Source organism: Patagioenas fasciata, chromosome 5 (genome assembly GCF_037038585.1).
Source record: "Patagioenas fasciata isolate bPatFas1 chromosome 5, bPatFas1.hap1, whole genome shotgun sequence".
NCBI classification, from domain to species: Eukaryota; Metazoa; Chordata; class Aves; order Columbiformes; family Columbidae; genus Patagioenas; species Patagioenas fasciata.
The window spans coordinates 49,849,548-49,868,743 of NC_092524.1; the positions used below are offsets into that span (position 1 = coordinate 49,849,548).

The 19,196-nt window shown below is 36.2% G+C and overlaps 1 long non-coding RNA gene across 1 annotated transcript; it reads left to right on the forward strand.

Annotated features, from left to right (window-relative positions):
• Positions 1-4,859: 4,859 nt before the first annotated feature.
• LOC139828019 (uncharacterized) lies at positions 4,860-18,839 on the forward strand. The gene is made up of 6 exons (XR_011739184.1): positions 4,860-4,933; positions 12,007-12,156; positions 13,313-13,512; positions 14,328-14,454; positions 14,855-14,906; positions 18,519-18,839. It is a non-coding gene; the product is annotated as an uncharacterized lncRNA (long non-coding RNA).
• Positions 18,840-19,196: the final 357 nt, after the last annotated feature.

Here is a 19,196-nt window from a genome sequence, read left to right on the forward strand (position 1 = left end):
GAAGCCAAATGTTTCAAAAAGAACAAAACCAATAGTGCCTTAAGAAGTGTCCCTGCTACATTTTTTTTAAGGCACCATACCTATTTTTTTTTTTTTTTAGGTAGCCCTGTGCTGCTAACTATCCAGAAAGCCAATTTTGCTTAGAATCAAGAAAAGAAAACAGGCAGTTTCCACTTTAGTGAACAGGACATCTGAATCAGTCTTTGAAGTAAGTTTAGGTCTGATCTGTTCCCATTTGGCTCCTTTCCCAGCCTTCAGGACTCACAACGGCAGGCTTTAGTTTCCAGACTACATCTCACCCTGAATGGACTCATATGTTTATTCTCCCTTTTGATGGGAGAGAAAGCAGCATTAGTCACATGTCTGCTCAGCTGGAAAAAAAAAAAAAAAGGAAGTCTTAAGTTACTCCTTGCAAAGGCAATTAATTTCCTAAGCTTTCTATTTGCTTCACCTCAAGAAAACAGATTTGTTTAGATTGTTTTTGTCTTCCTAACTGAGAAAGTATGGACCATCCATATCTCTCCTCATCCTGTAGGTAGTGGCACCTTCATTTTCTCTTATATTATAGTGAATAGTTAATCCTGCCAAGCACAACCAAACTCCTTGCTCACTGGCTTCCCAGCTTCAGTGTTCTATGGAACAATGTCCTGGTTTTGTTAAAAACGAGACCAGTTCTCTTTTGGTGAATTTTCCTCTCAGCTAAGTTCGCCTTCTAAGTAACTGCATATTTTTCTCGGACACTGTGCTTGGTGCTGATAAGAGGACCAACGGAATGCTGAAGAAGCTCATGTTTAGATTTATTGCTATAACAACTAAGAACTGATAAAATTCCGCTGCGATAGGGGCGTGTTTGAGGAGGGGCGGACAGAACCGGTGACTAAAACTGACCAACTGAGTATTCCATCCCATAATCATCATACATGTATGTAAGATGGAGATCATGAGGGACTCTCCTCTTCGATCATGGCCAACATTTAGAGAGGACCCTGTCTGTCTGCCTGAAATCTACAGGCCTCAGGCCCCGCATCCCTGAAATTCAGTTTCCAGTTTGCTGTGAAGTCCCATCCATGACTTCCAGGTGCCTGCTGTGCAGCTGCGGGAGCCAAGCCAGCTCTTAGCTCTGCCATTGCTGGAGTGACGCCAACTCCATATCGATCATTCAAGATTGGTTTTGTATATTTTGTATATTTTCTCTATTTATTAGTAGCATTAGTAAAACCTTTAAAACTTTTCCAACTTGCAAGACTCTTTCTAACTTGAAGTCCCTCCTCCTTATCTTTCTATCACCTTTTATGGTGGGAGGGATTAACAGAGCATGGTTTATTGGTTGCCTTGCTTTAAACTCTGACAAGCAATAATTAATGTTTGTTGGGGGAAGCAGGCCAGGAATTGTGGAGTTCCTAATGTGAGCCTTTATTAGTATCATCACTCACACATTGTAATGAAGCAAAAATGATTCTTTGAAATTGTTCCCAGGGAGATCATAATTATTAAATACCATCATTGCATATAATAATTAAACTTTTATTATCTAGGTTCCAACCCTGTCAATTTGGTCTCCCCTGAGAGCCCGTTGTTTGTTAACCAAAAGCTGTGGAGGACATGTTGTGAATAATATTGTGATGAAGAAACAGCAGGGCTTCTAATTGGGAGTGATGAATTTCCTAGTGATGGACAGGTAGGTGGAGATCCTGATGATTTGAAAAATGCAGTGAAAGTTGGTCCCTTTGTGATATGGTTATCTTTATTCAAACTGTGCTGAGTGTAATGAGATGGGCTAGCTTAAATGAACTGATGTACTAAGTTTAACAGTGTAGAATAATGTGGACCTTGGTTAGAGACAGGTGAAGAAAGGTCCAGGAACCCAGAGGGCAAAATTTTGCAGGAACCAGTGGCAAAGGAATCGGGCTAGTTACTCAATGAGTATAATGAGTATCTATGTTTAGCTTTTGCTTGGACTACTGAAAAAACAGGCAAAAAAAAGTAATTTGCCATATTCAAGCAATAACAGAATCACAGATCGTCATGATTAGATCAACAATGGACTCTCCCATCAAAGTAAAGTTGTATGGACTTAGTAGAGGCATCTGGCTTAAGAGGAAACAGTTGGGTCACTAACCCAGCATTTGTGGCTTCAGGTTAGACTATTTTATAATGTTGTTAAGAGTCCTGGGAGCAGTGTAGATGGTAGATACATAGAAGAATGCTGACGTGTACTGTCAAGTCTATGGGAAATGTACAGTGTCTGCTTATATAAGAATAAAACCCAGGTTCACTGAAACCAGGAACAGACTCATGATCTCTGATTTCAGTCTTTCAGTTTAACATGCACAGTTGAATTAGAACAATAGAGTAGGTCTTCCAGACAAAAGCATCAAAGTGTTTACGTGGAAGTAAAATCTGAACATAATGAGGTTGATAGCATTGAAATAGACACAGTAAAATAATATTGAACATGCATCAGGATGGATTTACAAACCCTTCTGTTTCTGTTCTGTATGCCAAAATACAATGCTAAACTCATAAATATCTATACATGAATCTGTTGGAGAGAAAAGTAAGCACTGAAATCATCAGTTGTCATGGCTAAGCTGCAAAATGTAAATACACAGATAACATTGTTAAAGGAGGATTTAACTGTATGTTCCTTTTAAAATTATTACTCATTATTTACATTATTGTAAAATTAATATCCCCATTTCCACTGTGTGGCCTTGTGCAGACCTGTGTCAAAATATGGACCTTGCCTCCATGCAATTAAAGATCTCAGACCTTGCCTCTTCATTTTATATAAATGAATTAATTAGTTTCAGTGGAATTCCATGCAGAACTCTGTTTTCAGGGGACAAGCTGAAGAATCACAACCTGATTTAAGAGAAAACACGAGGAGTGGGTATAAAAACCAATGACAGGAAAAAGAGCCACTAACTCAAGTAATATAGTTTTAAGCTTCTCTAACACAGCTGTTGGGTGTGCACAGTGGAAAAATTTAGGTTCTGCTGGAGCACAGAAAATTATCACCACAAAATAGTCAAAGATCATATCTTTTACATCTTATATTTTCCTCTTGGGATTTCACATGTAGTGCTTTCCTACATAGCTACAATCACTAAAATAAGAAGTCAAGTACTTTCTTCTAAGTCTTTTTGAATTGTTCTGCTGGGAAAAGAAAGGTTCCTCTAGAGCATTGGTTTGACCCTGGACTAGTTGTGGAAGAACATTTAAGTTTAGCTCACATGCAAAATGATCAAGGTGATGTTAGACAGGTGTGCTTACAAGGTTTTTACATTTAGTTAGACACAAGGGGAAACTGATATCCTATTTCAGTTTTGGGAGCTGGGGATAAAAAGCAAATAATGGTATTTCTAGTGCCTCTATACTTGTGGTCAATGAACTGCTTTTGCATGTCAGCAGTTTAGTTTTCCTGTATGTTCTTCACTCCACATACTCTGATCACTTAGACACACATAAAAAAGGAAGCAGCTCCTTATCTTAAGAGCTTCCATTTTGCAATAGAGAATAAATTCTGAACCTGAGTAAAGCCTGGCTTTGCAGTTTGTTAGAACAAGAGCTCTGAAGAAGGAAACCTTGTCTGGCTTGTGCAACATCCTCTCTGTTGAACTTTTCTCTATTCATTGTGGTTTCATACACATCTCAAAGAAAGAAGGAATATAGTTCTGGTCTCTGCCAGTGCTGTTCTACCCCTTGTGGGGTAGTTTCCACTATTTTGTCTTGTCTAATTTTAAATTAGTACTTTCTTGGAAACAGTTCCCTAATGGAACAGAAATTATTTTTGGGAGCTTTAGCCTGATACCTAAATGAACATAATTTTTCTCCTTTCAACAGATTTGCTGAAGGACATGGGCACTGCATTTACCCCATAAAGGCACCCTATCCCAGCTTATGTACCTTGTCCCAAATTTGGGCTTACAGAGCTCTATCTCACTTGGGATGTTCTTATATCTTGTGAATACTGTGGGTAGGGGTTTTAAAACTCTTGTGCTGCTGGGAAGTCTTGCTTCTTCGGTTTGACAAATCAAGCACCTTGTGATATGATACATACCTGAGCCTAACTGGGACCGAGAAACCAGCCACTGTTTTAGGCTATATCTGGATTTCAGAACTTTTCTAGCTGTGGAAATAGGGTTCCAGGTAGCTTTTTCTTTGTTCTGAGATTTTTGACTGCCCACACAATTAAAATTGCTGTGGGATGTGGTCCACTGCCCTTCCAGAGCATTGTTATTCTCCACAACAAGCATGCCTCTGACATGTTTTGCTGTCAGCTTTAGCCTACTTCAGATACATGTACACTTCATCTTTACTACTGATGTCAAGTTAATTCATATAAATAATTAAGCATTTTAAGTAGGATAAAGTTCTAGATCTTAGATTCTGTGTGTAGACAGATACTGTTTTAAAGTCCTGAAAAATCATTTGAGTAAGAAGGGCAAAATTATGTAATCTCTGTGTTCTGTGGTATGTTAAATTTAGATTGCTTTTTAGTCAGGATGCTAGATCTTTTTGAATTTTAATCTCAGCTTATGTTTCAAAGGAGTATGGACGAGCTGTCCTTCGAGTATCAGTGAAAAACCTCCACAGTGCTTTCAGCAGAACTCTTTTCATCAGCACAATTTTTTTTTGCCTAGAAAGAAAAGTACTTTTAAATGAGAAGTGGCTGCAAGACAAGAAAAAAAAATAATCTCTAGTATTTTTCCTAAAAGACAAAAAGTACAGTAAGACTACTGCAATTTCAGCTCAATTCTTGCAACACTAGGAAGAAAAAAAATCTCGTCAAGACCATGCAATGGCTTTTTAAAGTCCTTAGAGGGGCAGCATTTAGCTTCATTCTCTGCTCATAGTGAAAGAACTCTGTTCAAGGCTGACTTCACACAGCAGACAAGACATACCGTGAAATATACTGAAATAAATGCATGTAAGTATTTGTTCTCAAAATTTTACTGTTATATAGTAAAAGGGAAAGAAACAAAAAGCCACAATCAAATGGTTAATAGAAAGAAACTCAAGTTAACTTCCTGAGGTGCCTTTTTAGAACTCAGTCTAAATCTTTGTAGTAAACAAACAGCAGGAAGAGACTGAACACTGGAGAATGTGTGCAGCTTTATTCCTAGATCTAGGGAACTTAATGAAAAACACAGAAGCCTTTGTACTTACTTAGTTAAAATAATTAATAACATAATTAATGTTATTTTGAATGTGTCTATCACTAAACATTAATTATCTTGTAGCCACTGGAACAACATAATGATAGCATCATTCTTACTGATTAGCGTAACGTTGTATTCCTTTGCTAGAATTTGAATGTTACCAAATGAAGATAAATGGGATACCAGACAATATATTTACTCAACAAAAGCAAGTCTGTATTATTGTTTTGACAGGTCTTGAGAACAAAACCTCCTGGTGAGGAAGTTTAGTTGCTGGACCTGTGCTCATCAATTCATTCTGAAAAATGGCCCATGTTAAGTGAAGAAGGGAATTAAAACAATAACAGAAAGAAGTAATTACTTAGGACTTGCAATCCTTTATAGTATTAAGATAGTCTTAAGTCGTTAATGAAAGATAAGGAAAAAGGAATCCTCAAAACTGGAAATACTGGTATTTTAGTTTTCCTACTTAAGGTCTCCAGAAATTTTTGGCTTTACCTAGAGATCCATGTCCTCCTAACACCCAAGTTCAGCTTCCAATACAATCTCATTTTGTATAGCTGCTGGAGTCAAGGGGTGGTGAGTGGCTTATATTTACCATTTTGTCAGGATGTCTGTAAGATTCAATACCTATCAGTTATCTTAGAAATTGGGAAATCAGCAGGGTTTGCACAAATTGTGATAGGGAGAAAAGCAAATGATGTTAAACAGTCAAAACCCTGAATGCATTAGCCTTAAAATAAGACCATACTTCTGGGACTCAGTGCATCCACAGAACCCTGTGAAACAGCATTGCCTGTAGTGCGTGGATATATAAACTGAGAGTTTATAAGTAGGTGTTTGTATATGTAAATAAATAAGCTGTAAGTGGGACTAGCATAAGTAATGTGATCCTGTAAGAACTGTAGGATTTATTACCTCTTCTGTCCATACATGTCTATCTAAAAGAGGTGATTGGAGTTCTTGTGTGTGTGTTTTTTTTGGTGTTTGTTTTTTTTTTTTTTTTGTTTGTTTGTTTTTTTTTGGCTTTTTGTTTGTTTGTTTGTTTTTTCATTTGCTTCTCGGACTTATCCTTCATTCCTCTCAATCCCTCATCCATCTGGCAGCAGCAGTAGGTAGGAAAGTGACAAAAAGAACTGTTTCTCTAGAGCTTTATCTATGACTCATGAGAGTCTGTATCACTCTGATGTTTTCTACCTTTTGTGACTTACATACTCTCTCCTCTCCATGGGATGCATTTAGGATCCCATTGGAAGTAATTAGATATGAAATATCAACAAATATTTATTAAATAGGAACTGTTTTCATTGTTCCCTGAAGTGTGATTTAGCAGCAATACAAGCTCAAGACGATGTAATGTATAGTCTTTTATTCTTGAAACAAAAGCAAAATAAACACAGGCAGCAGGTACAGATTGTGCATTACTGCTGAGCTCCGCTCTCAGTGGCAAGCTAATGAAAGAGAATGTGATAGTCTGACAGAAGGTATTGTCCTTTGATGGGGCTGGAGCTATACATGAAGTGGATTTTTGTGTGGGTTGGTGTGGTGTGTTGTTGTTTGTTGTTTGCTTGTGGGTTTTTTGTTTGTTTGTTTTGTGTTTTGTTTGTTTTGCATATTTTTGTTTTGTTTTGTTTTTCATTCCAGCTGTCTTCATGCAGAATGTGCAAATCTGATTGTCTGAGAAATTGCTATGTGGAGAATTTCCACCCTGTATATCAAACTGCCTGGTTTCACTGTAACCTCTCTGCCAAACATCAGCCCAGACCGTCAGTCACAGCTTCTAGGGGTAATGATGAGCACAGACTGGAACTGATAGTTTAGCTGGAGATGGAGGCAAGTGTGATGCTTTTCTGTGTATTTGCAAAGTGGCACTAACTTTTATTCTACACTGTGGGCCAACCAACAGTGGTGAGGCATTTGCAACAATACCGCAGATATAAATGAAACATTGAAACATATTCTGATATAGTCAACATTAACAGACACTACACTCCCTAATAATGTGACTGAGCAGGGTTCACCTGGATCTTATTGAAAAAAAGGTTAAATACATATGTACATCTATATCTATATTCAGAGAGACAGAAATCATTGTGATGGAAATGTTGGAAAGACTGACAGGTCAGATCAATTTTGAACTTCAGACTAAAATTTACTAAATTTGCTCATTAGCAACACACTTTGTGCTAATAGTTAAATCTCACACAGTTGTGATCAACACTATGTATACAGAACTGTTAACTCTAATCTTCTAAATTAGCTATAAGTACACAGTGCTACGATGCTGTCGATGCACAGCTAGCATTTATGGCTAGGGTCCTTGGTGGCTCCTAATTGAAGAAGAAGGTGACCAGCTCAGTGTGAGAACACATCTACGAGAGAAGTTAAAACTGAAGTGGATTTGCCTTCCTTCACCTTTTTCCTTCTCTGGTATTTTAATGCTACTGCCCCCTCCCAAAATAGGGATTCTCCTCTGCTCTTTCTTCTGCTTGTGTAATTTTCTTTTGTCCTTTCAGACATCCCTGTGTATTCTGGAGGTTTTCTACCTATTTGCAGTCACTTGTATTTGTCTTATGCTCTGTCTGGAGACTTTTTGTTACTTGGATGGCTTCTAGTGCAACTACACCCATCCTTGTTCCTTTGGTGATCACATTGCTCACATACTTGGTAAAATGCTTATACATTATACTCGATATTGCCATCACAGGGTTACTAAATATGAGCTTACCATCGATATTTACACTATTTTGTTCATTTAAATTTGGGTTCAAGGCAAGTTGATGTTAATTATGTCCTGTTTAATACATTTTGAATTCATAGGTGTCACATATCTCTGTTTTGGCTACAGTCTGGTTTAGACAGGACTTTCTTTTGACATTCATTCATTTCATACCAGTTTGGTTATTTGTGATTATTTTTTTTTTCCATGGCTCAGAACATCTTGTTTTACCTATAGAATTAAATCATGCTCTTAGTTTGTAAATGTCCTGGTTTTCACGGGTAGATTTGCTAGTTAGGTTTGACTATTGTGGAGAGATGCATTTGAACAAACAAGTGGAGAGAGTTCATACTTAAGGTTGCAGCAGGATATACTGTTAGGCATTCAGATCTCCCAGAGCTGCTGTGACTTTCATTGTTTTGTGTGTGTGTGGTAATTCAGCCCATGCTAAAAATGTCGCTTAATTTTTACAGGAGTAACCTTACCATAAGAAGGAACACACTGCCACTATTACATACAAGATTATGCTTCAAAAGCCATGAAGAATGGAATTTAGTTTTCTCAGAAGCTAGTTAAACACAAGGAGACTTTACAGACTTTGTTACCCAAAAGTTTACCTTACTCTCATTTGGTAGACATGTCATATGATAACTTACCTTGCAAGAAACAAGGTACATACTCATTTCTGAATCAGGTAAAAATAAATAGTGAAGGAGTTTATTTTGCCACTTCTACTCATACTGATTTCTCACCAAAGATTAGGAATAGAAGATTGTCTTTCATATTACTGAGAGCTCAATAGTGGAAACCAAAAGAGACCTCTATGGGAAAAGTGTTGTTTGACACATACTTGAATTATATTAAGTAGCTGATAACTATTGAAGTGACAGTATCCGCTAACAATATAAACTATTCAAGAATTAATATACAGGGTAGAAAAGAGATGGACTATGAAGAAATGCAGATGCACCTTAACTACTAAATAAAAAAGAATAAATAACAAATGAAATTCAATGTAGGTATATAAAGTGATGTAATAAGGAAAAAAAAAAATCTTTACTTAACATTTCAAGTGTTGGTCTCTGAGTTAAGACCCTATTACTGAGTAATAGCAGTTGAGATTTTAATAGATAGTTCTTCAGAAACATCAGCTTTGTGTGTTCAAAAAAACCATCAGAGTTTAAGAAACTAGTAGGAAAGAAATAGGACAAAAGAAAACAAAGAACACTGTTATGCTGCTGAACAACCCTGCCGTACAACTGAATCTTAAATGCCTTATACACATTTCTGGTCTTCCCTTCTTCACATTGAAAAGAAAGGTGCAACAGAGAAAAGTACACAGAATTAAAGGTTGCATTGAGAGAATTATGGGAGAATTAAAAAATATATAAGAACTCCTCTATTAGGAATAACTACCATTATACTACAATTGAATGAGCTACTATTCACAATTCTTAAAAATGTTACTATACAGACCATTGTCTTAATCTGCAATTATAATTTCCAAAACTTGACTTTTAATACAGCTAGATGAGCAGTTTACTTCCTTTGCATCACTTTGCCAGGAAACTGAGTATTCTGTTGAAGAAAATAGACATACTGATCTGAATTATACCATCAAAAGGTTAGAAAAAAACTGCAGGGCATCATCCTATGCAGTGTTTCCTAAGTACTGGGAATTTAGCTTTATGCTTTAGAAAGCAAATTAGATTCCCTATGCATCATTTACGCCTGAGAAATTCACGTTATCCTTTAACCCTTTGCTTACCATCAACTAGATATTTGGGAGTTTTTAGGTTTGTTCTGAAAAATTTGCTGGGAGTCCGAATTGAGCTGGCTGGTCTATAAATCTCTGTCCTCCTACTTTTTGCCATTGAAAAAGACCAGAAAAACTGAATTTACCATTTGCTGGGGTTCTGAGAGTTCACACATCCTTCAAAATTTTTCCACAGATAAGTGGTGATCTCACTAATATAACTTTGCATCAACTTTTCAGCTCATTTGATATCAACATTTCTAACACATCTAACTATGATCTAAACTGTTCCTTTGCATATTTGAGTTTGAGATACTACGCTTTCATCGTGACAGATACCTTGTTATGATTATACATGGGAGTAAGATAGCTGTTAAAAACTCTGCAGAGTAAGTGGACCAATCCCTTCCTAGGTCTTCCTCTTAATACTAATGCACTTATACAATAATTCCTCATTACTTTTAGTGTTCATTGGTACTAACATTTATCTTCTGTTTTGACCTTTCCAAATTTGCCCCTACATGCTTCTGTCACAATTTTATACTCTTCCTTTATAACTTCATCTAATTTTCGGTGCATGTTCGTCTCTAGTGCTCGAATTAATGAATAATTTGTAATTTTTTTCAGGGGGTTGTGTTACATTTTCATTGTCTCACTTGCAATGAGAGAAATTTATTATCCAACTGTGCCTTCAGTATTTTTTCTTTACAGAATGTCCAGCTCTCATTAACTCTTTTTTTTTTTTTTTCTCAGTCCAAACTCTTTATGAAAGCTTACATACTAGGCATGTAGTTTAGTAAAGTCTGTTTTCCTGAAGGCTATGACATCTTTTAATTGCTATTTATCTCATTTGAAGAATCACAAATATTGTCATTTCGTTGCTACTCTGAACTGCCTTCTAAAATGGTATTCTCAGCCAGTTCTTTCCTCTGTGTTTAATTAAAACACACAAAACATTTCATTTTCTAACTCTGAATCAATTACTGTCAATGGATTCTAAGAGCTTGCTGGACAGGCTGTATTCAGCTCTATTCCTGGAATTGTCTGCACAGCTGATATCCCTCATTATCATGGGCTTTTGTTCTTTAAATGAATCTGCTAATTTCTCTATACACATGATCTTGGTATGCTGCTTTATGTTAGACCTACATAATAATAGCTGTGCACAGCTTTTTATATTTTCATCATTGCTCAGTTTTTCAGCAAACATATCTTAATTTAAAGTGTTGACTTAGAGCAAATGTATGCATTAATGATCATCACCCTTTATTCCTCTGCCTGCACTTCTTGAGCAAGCTTTTTCACTTTGTATTAATTTTACAGTCATATGGATTATCCCATCAAATCTGTTATACTAGCTGAACTTGCCATATATTGAGAATCTTACCCATTTATATTTATTTTCCACATTTCTTGGCTCAGTATTCACGTACCTTAGCAGTTTAGTATCCATTATCATCTTACTTGTTCCTTTCTTGAAGTTACTGTGAACACTGCTTTCCTTTTTTTTTTCTTCCATTATTCTTAAGGATAAACTGCAAGTTCTTCTCCTGTTCATCTGATCATAGCAAAAAAAAGGAGGAGAGTAAGCACAATCCAATGAGACTTCTGACAAAACCTCAAACTGTTCAGAGTACAGAAATATGGTGAAATATTCTAGAGGTGAGAAAGAAACTTGAAGTGCTATAAAATTATGGAGTTCTCTTACAGATTGCCCATAATTGGTAGCAAGTAAGGGTTGTACCAGTAACCATAATTACATGCAGTCTACTTGCCCCTACTTCCAAGATTTGGTTTAAAGGTGATTAAACTCTCTCCATTCCTGAAGCAGGTTAAACAAAAATAACAACAAAAAAATCTTGAAATACTATTTTATTCTTTTGCAGGTATTCACTGACATTCTTTTCTAATATTACAATAAAACTGAGTAGGATAGACCACTTATTCATGAGTAATTTGCTTCTGGCTTCTACTTTATCTTTTATATATCATATAGAGTTTGGATAACAGAGGATGGTGTAGTGGGGGGGACAGGTATTTCTGAAAGAGGGGACTCCATGCAGGTTGCTAGCCTGGTGACCTTGCTTTTCATGTACCTTACTGCCTCCCGGGGAGCCTGTAGACTGTGTGGACTCTCTGTGCCACCCTTCCAGACTCAAACATGTGCAAGGTTGAGTGAGGGGAGGGTTAGATGGGGGAGGTCTCCCAGTAATTGTAGTACCCAAGTTTCTTTTACTTCTAAGCCATTAGTCAGCTGGACAAAAAGGAGGGGTGCTAAATAAAACACCACATCGTTGCGATTGTTACTGGGGGGAAAAAAGCCAAACAGTTGGATTTTAGTGAAAGAATGGTGTTCTTTCTTCCAGGTTGCATGAACAAGATGTATTACACAGGCTTCGCTTTCCATGAAGTTGAACATGTTTTGACAGACAGGCTGAGAGCTGAAACCAAATATGATTTTGCTAAATGAACCCATCTGTTTGTGCTGCAGAAGGCAGATGCTGAAGTGCCAAGTTGTAAGTGACCACATGGATTTTTACACAACGAGTTTTGCTTTCATTCCTTTAGATACTGATGTTATTATGAGAAAGACGAATGGGAAGATTGAGGAAGAAGAGGTTAAACATTACTATCACATGGGCTCATACCTTGGCACATCTGTCTTGCACAACAAAGTTATCGAGGAAGTGAAGAATATACTATCAAAATCATATGTTAAGATTAATCAAGAACTGTTGAAAAAACTATAAGTTAATATTTTCCCTTCTGTGGGAAACTATTCTTAAAAATGTGTCTGCTTTTATACATTTTAGCATATTCCAGTGACATTCATATGCTCACTTGCATAAATTCTATGCATAAGTTTGCTTCTGATTTCATATATTTATAAGGTGAACACTCTTCACCTACAAACAAGTTGGAAAATGAATGTTATTACATCATATCATTGCCTACAAAATCCAGGTGTTTTTAAATCTGAACACCTTTTAAATACAATTGTAACATTTTATTACCCTTCTTTAATGAAAGTATTCTTTGAGATGTCATGAATGAAGATAAAATTTATTACATAAAAGTTGACACAGCAGAAAGAATTTCTACAGATATGTTAGAAATAAAGTGTTGTATGGCTTAGGTTTCTACAGTGTTTTTAATCATGTGGACAAGTTCCTCAGGGTCTTAAGTGATACAGCTCTTATTAAAGTCATTATTACTACTTTGAATAAAGAGTTGTAGTACCGTATACCACACCCTGTCTATAGTAACAGAGGTAGAATTCAAAATCTCAACCACCACGCAGGTGGTACCAACCTAATGTAGCTCAATGACCTCCCACCGGAAAATCGTGTTGGTCTGACATTGTCCAGACCAAACAAAACATTTCACATAAGCATGCAACTGCAGAATGAAACAAGTAGTGAGGGTTGAAACCTTGCAAAGGGTGGTGGGCAGGGGGTAATTAACATTTGTGCATGATAAAGTTCTGCTGATAACTGATCTGGTTTTGTGCAAATACTTTTACTATAAAATTATTATTTTAAAAAGGTCTTATAATCAGTGAATGTGATGTATTATACAGAAATTTAGGCAGATTTCTATGACAGTGAGAAATCTGCTACTATAGCTGGTAGCAATATGCAAATTTTTCCTTACTGTTTTTTGGAAATTAAGGTACTGTTGGGCTGGTCTTGATTCTCGAAGATAATGTACCTGCACATGGTTTCCTGCACTGCCTGAAGTGACTTCCCTCAGGAGAGTTCTAGTGTGGCAGTTCCAGAGATCTCTTGCTCATTTAAAAGCAAGGGACCTAGCAAACCCCACTTTTTCATAGTTCATCTACTAAACTACAATTCTGCAAGAATTTAATTAAGGTAATGTGTTTGAATATATATGTTTTATTTTGTCTCCACCTCAGAAAAATAATTGTGGAACTAATGAGCCTCATAGTAAGTAATTTGCAGGCAACTGAACCCAGGACCTTAAACAATGGAGTACAGACTTCTGCCTCCTGGTTTAAAAGAGTGGTAGACTGCATTATGTGGATGCAGCAGAAGGCTTTTTCTCTCTTATTGACTTGTCAGTTAGAGGAATGTAAAACATACTGAACCGGTGGGTTGGATATTTTAGAAAACATTAATTGTTGACCTTAATGGGAGAGGATGCCAACGAAGGCTAACACATTTTAAGTGTGTGATCTGCAAGTCTTTACAGACATACTTACACATATGCACTACTGTTCGTGTGTGCAATAGCATCTGCCATGACAGGCACCAGCTAAATGAAAAGAAGAAACATTAACTCAGCAGTCCGCTAAATGAACCTAAATAAATAGCAGATACACAAGGAATGTGTCGAGCTCTCAGAAGTTCTGCACTGTCTGGGCACACTGAACATGGTGTGGCTGACACTACTCAGAATAAATGTGCTTCCAACTTCCTAAAATAAAAGCAGCAGATTCTGGTGGCACAGCATTTGCATAGGCAATTTTCTGCCTTATAGCAGTTTTCAAACAACAGGAGAAATGAAAGAAAAAAGAGGAGTGTCACAGAAGCACCTAGCTAAGAATCTGAGATTATCTCATTTTGAATAACATCCTAGAAATACTTAGCTTCCACTTTCAGATCTTAGTCAAAACCTTAAAGCAAGGGAAAACCTTTAAAATCTGCCTATTAACATTTCATTTCAGGAAACAGCAAGAACAAAGCTTGGAAAGCAAACACTTGCAGGAACAGTGAACACAACTGAAAAAAAAATTCTCCACTAATAAGGCAATGTCTCCATTGACTGCATTAAGAGCGAAAAACATATATGAGGTATATAGTTTTAAACAGCAAATTCATACGACTATCAGGTCTGATAGGTCCTTCATGTTGGAAAAACTGAGCAGCTGTGCTTTTTAAGAGTGACAGCTCCCAAATCTGTAGTAGTGAATTTTAATGCATATTTTCACCTACCCACAATCTACTTCTTGGGATATGATAAATAAGATCACATTAATTATTTGCTTAGAATAAATAGTATGATACACTTAGTCTTTTCTTTTTCTTGTAGAATCATTTGCAAAGTTACCTGAATTGCTAATTAATAATTTGCAAATATCATCATGGAAAATATTAGTTGATAGGGTTATAGAACAATTTAACTTCTTATCTAGTCAAACATGTAACTGGTCACTTTTAATACATGCTGTAACATATGTTTCCTCCTTGGCAGAATAAAAGGTTATACAAAAGAAATGAATGATGAAGAACAACCATGCTTTCTGGTAGGAATTTTTGGACAAATTATTTGTGTTAAAATTTATGAAACTTTCAAGATTTGTGAACATTTTTCATGAATAAACCATCATAGCACACATTAACCTTGAGTGTTATGACCCTATGAATAACAGTAAAGTGAAATTGCCATTTATTTCTGCAATATATAGCCAGTAGCAGGAAGTCTCCAGGTTATGGAAGAAGAGCAAAGAGCTTATTTGAACCATGTCAATAAGCTTTCAATTTCATTATAGTCCCTGAAAGATCAGTAAAATGCAATAAATACCAAAGGACCACTTAAGAGCACTAAAAGAAATGGCACAGAAGCATTTCCTTATTCGTATAAAACCAATGTAATATGGTACCAAAGTGCTTTAAACAATAGTTACAGAGTTGTTATCAATTAATTTTTTTAATGAAGTAGCAACGTTTTCTGTAATTTTTTTGACAAATTCCTTTAGTTTTGATCCTGTGCAGGTCACAATCATTCAGGGGAAAAAAAAAAATGTACTTACCCACTTTACCCACTTCATTAAGTGATTTTTTTAGTGTTAAAAATTGTAGAATTAAATAATTTTAAAGGACCATAGGAGATATGGATAGATCACTTAAAAGTTTCAATAACTGTTTTGCCTTTAGCAAAATTTCAGTTACACAGAATGCCCTCTTCTAAAACTCAATTCTACCCCAGGAAGACAAGCTAAATTTGAAGTGGCGTGTATTTGTACAGCAAATTGAATTATAAGAATGGCAGCCATTCAGCAGCAGTAACAAGGCCAGGTAGATAGTGTAACTAGGCAACTGAAGAAAACAAAGATACAGTATGAACAGAAATGAAATAGATTGCTTTAAATAATTTTACAGTCCTCATATATTTCTTTGCAAAAAATAGTCAAATTATGTGAACACATTCTTCCCTGAGTAGAAATAGGTAATTTAGATCTCTTTTTTGAAACTGAACATTTAAAGGGTAAATAATACAGCTGATTTCCTAATGTCTTTGTGGTATATTTGGTCAATCTACATAGACTTCAGACTTTCTACCATCCATTCTATTAGCCTGCATCCAGATTACTGTATGATACAAATTGCTTCTCATTTTGTTTTGTGTTGCCTTTCACTGTGGCACCTGAAAATGTAATCATCAAAAGCTTCATGGTTCTTCTAAATAATCAATAAAAAGTTGCATAACACCTGGCTTGGTAACAACCTCTGCAGAAGCCCACTGGAGATACTGATACTGCATCTGATAAGAATTCTCTATTAACTAGTCATGTTTAGATATGTCACTAAGTTAATTATTAATCTGCTGACTGTGTGCACTGCTCATATTTGATATAATGAGATCTTAAATCAGAATACCATACTGTATTAAGTCAACTCTCTTAAGGAATTATATAACATACATAATTTCTGCATTTACTAGTCAAAGATCTAATCCCTCTGCTAATCTTAATCTTTCATCAGTTTTCAATAAAACTTCTTGATAAACATTAAATATCCTACCATTTTTTAACTCTTTGCTGATTAAGGTCCTTCTCATTTTTTTTGCACACTTTTGCTCGTGAACAACACTACAGTAGCTGAAATTAAGTGACCCAGATCACGCGCTCCTTCAGTGACACCGGCACAGCATTAACACTTCCCCTTTTCAGAGATTCCACACTTGCACCAGTTTCTCCATGAAATGATTGCCAGATTTATTTTCCAAAGACACTTGAATGCTGAGTTACTCACAGTTGGTTCAGAAATAGAAGAGGAGGTGAAGTACTTGAATAAATTATTGCTCAGCTCTGCATACCAAGTATACAGATGTTTTATACTGCTGAAGAGTGAATATATAAAAAGAAAGGCTCAGGACAGGACTTAACTTCTCAGACTGTGAGAAAAACTTAATGCTAATAGTTAAAAAAAAATCACTAATAGTTAAAATAACTCTGTACTTTCCTCAAGAAGCAGAGAAAATCCCATTATCTTTTGGAACTATGTCTTCTGCTTCTTGGAGGGGCACAAATGTGGGTCAAAGATCAGGGAAAAAAATAACAACTAAATAATTTTCCATTCCAAGCCATGGTCAAACACAACCCCTAAACTGCAGAGATAAACCTGGACATAGGCCTAAGTCCCAAGTCTTTTTGGGGTCTTTCTGTCATAGGTGGTGGGAGAGAGAAAAGCTTGAGCAGAGAGTGATTCAGAACAGAAACCAAGCTGGTGAGAAGCACGGGTTATCGACTTCCACGGACAGCAGGAGGAGATGAGTCTCTCACACTAATACTAATGTGAAGTTTGGTATTTCTGAATGTGTTTCATTTTTATACTAACTGAACATTCCCATAGAGAAATGTGATGGTATATAAGAGTGAACTTGCAGAGTTAGCTGTAAGGGAGCACATCATTATTTACCTTTGGCGAGGAGAAAAAATCGAAAGAAAATCCTTTTTATTTTTAGCTGAATAGTGGGCTTACACATTCAATACTGGTCTGAGAGTCACCACTTCATATCTTGTTTTTCTACATGCAAAATGAGAAGGATAACTACAACATCAATTTCCTGGACGTGGTGGGAGAGCTGATTTCTTTATGCAGTACAATGTATAGACATCATTCAGAACAGCAAATATATGTTTTGACTTAATTTGAATTATAAGCCATGTAAGATGGTTTATGTGTTCATCTATTGACACCCTTGAATACATAGCACAAGAATGAATCTTCTGGGGGAAGGGAAAATATGAGTTTGTTCATTAAAGTGCTTAGGATTATAGTGATGAAGTGTATCATAATCTAAATAGAATATTGCTATACATAAATGAAGATTTTGCATTATCTACAGAGAGCTCCAACCACTTCAACTGTCCAGCAATGTGACATACAAAAGCTATAAAAAGCCACACTCTTAGAGCTCTCCTTCAGTGCTTCTGATAATGTGCTAATTGATGTCTAACAAAGCAGAATGCAGACGTTCATGAAAGGCAGTTTTGTAAAGCTTACAGGCAGGGCTATATTAGTGCTGTACTATCTCAGATTCTTAGAAAGAGCTGGTTGAAAACTTTTTCAGAACAGCATGCAGGAGACTATATAGAAGGTGGTGGAATTATTGCTGAGCCACAGGGACAGTCAGAGTATTCACAGTTTGTGTTTATATCTCAGCAAATTTCACTGTTTTTCTATTTGGGTACTCTTTGTCAGAAGTTTATAATTATCTCACATTCAGATGGCTTCAGCAAATAATCCTTGGTCTGGGGTTTGTGATAAAATTCCTTGACAATAGAAATCTCCATTAAGCTAGCCAAGCGGGTTACCCCCTGCCATTTTTCACTTTCCAGTATTTCTCATAAATATTTCTACAAAATGAACGAGCTATTAAAAAAACCCATGCATTACCTACATTTAGGAAATGTGGCAAATTTACAGATTAATTATGTGATTTCTGTGGCAGTCTCCTTACCCACTACCAAAACGCATCATCCATAATAATATAAGGTACCTACTTAAAAACATGTAAACCCCTATGACAGTTATGAAGAGGGGCTGACAGAAATCCAATGAAAAGTGCAGAACGCTCATGAGTTAATACAGCTTTCCTAAGATTTGCTCTTTTGTTATGTACTTTTTTACAGGAGTTTCTTCTCCTTTCTACATTTTTCTGCAGCTGCTATGTTCTGCTTCCAGATCAGAATAACTTATGGATTCAAGAGATGAAGGCACAGGAGTACAGAGGCACATACAATGCTGTGTGGATGTTGATGGAATAAATGTGCCTAGAAAGTGAAAAGTGTTATTATAGCCCCATTATTATATTACGTTGAAGCTTTGGCGTTTGAGACGATACACCAGTATGCTTAATCCTATAACAAAAAGAACACTTGGGCCAAGACTGAAAATGTGTAAAGTTGCACAAAAGAAAAAGAACCAAAACAAGAATGCAATTTAACTAGAAATTGAAATGTATGTGTTTTGTTTTGTTTTTTAATTTTTGTATTAAATATCTTTGGAAACCTTTTTCTTGGAGAGAGATAATTGTTGAAGCCTCTTATTTTGTTAAGCAATTCTAACCAGTAAAAAGTTATTTGTGTTTTCAGTTCTGAATTGGGAATGTGATGATTTTTCCTACCTTTGAAGAAAATTAAAAGGCACAAAAGTAAAAAAAAAGAGAGACCAGCGGCACGGGAACTGCAGCTGAAAGTAGGTGTTCTCGGGACAAAACTGTCTCAGTCAAAAATGTGTGCTCAACACCTGCTACCCTGCTCTGTCTTCCAGACTGAAAATAGTATGGCTGGGCTAGTCAGGATCCTGCA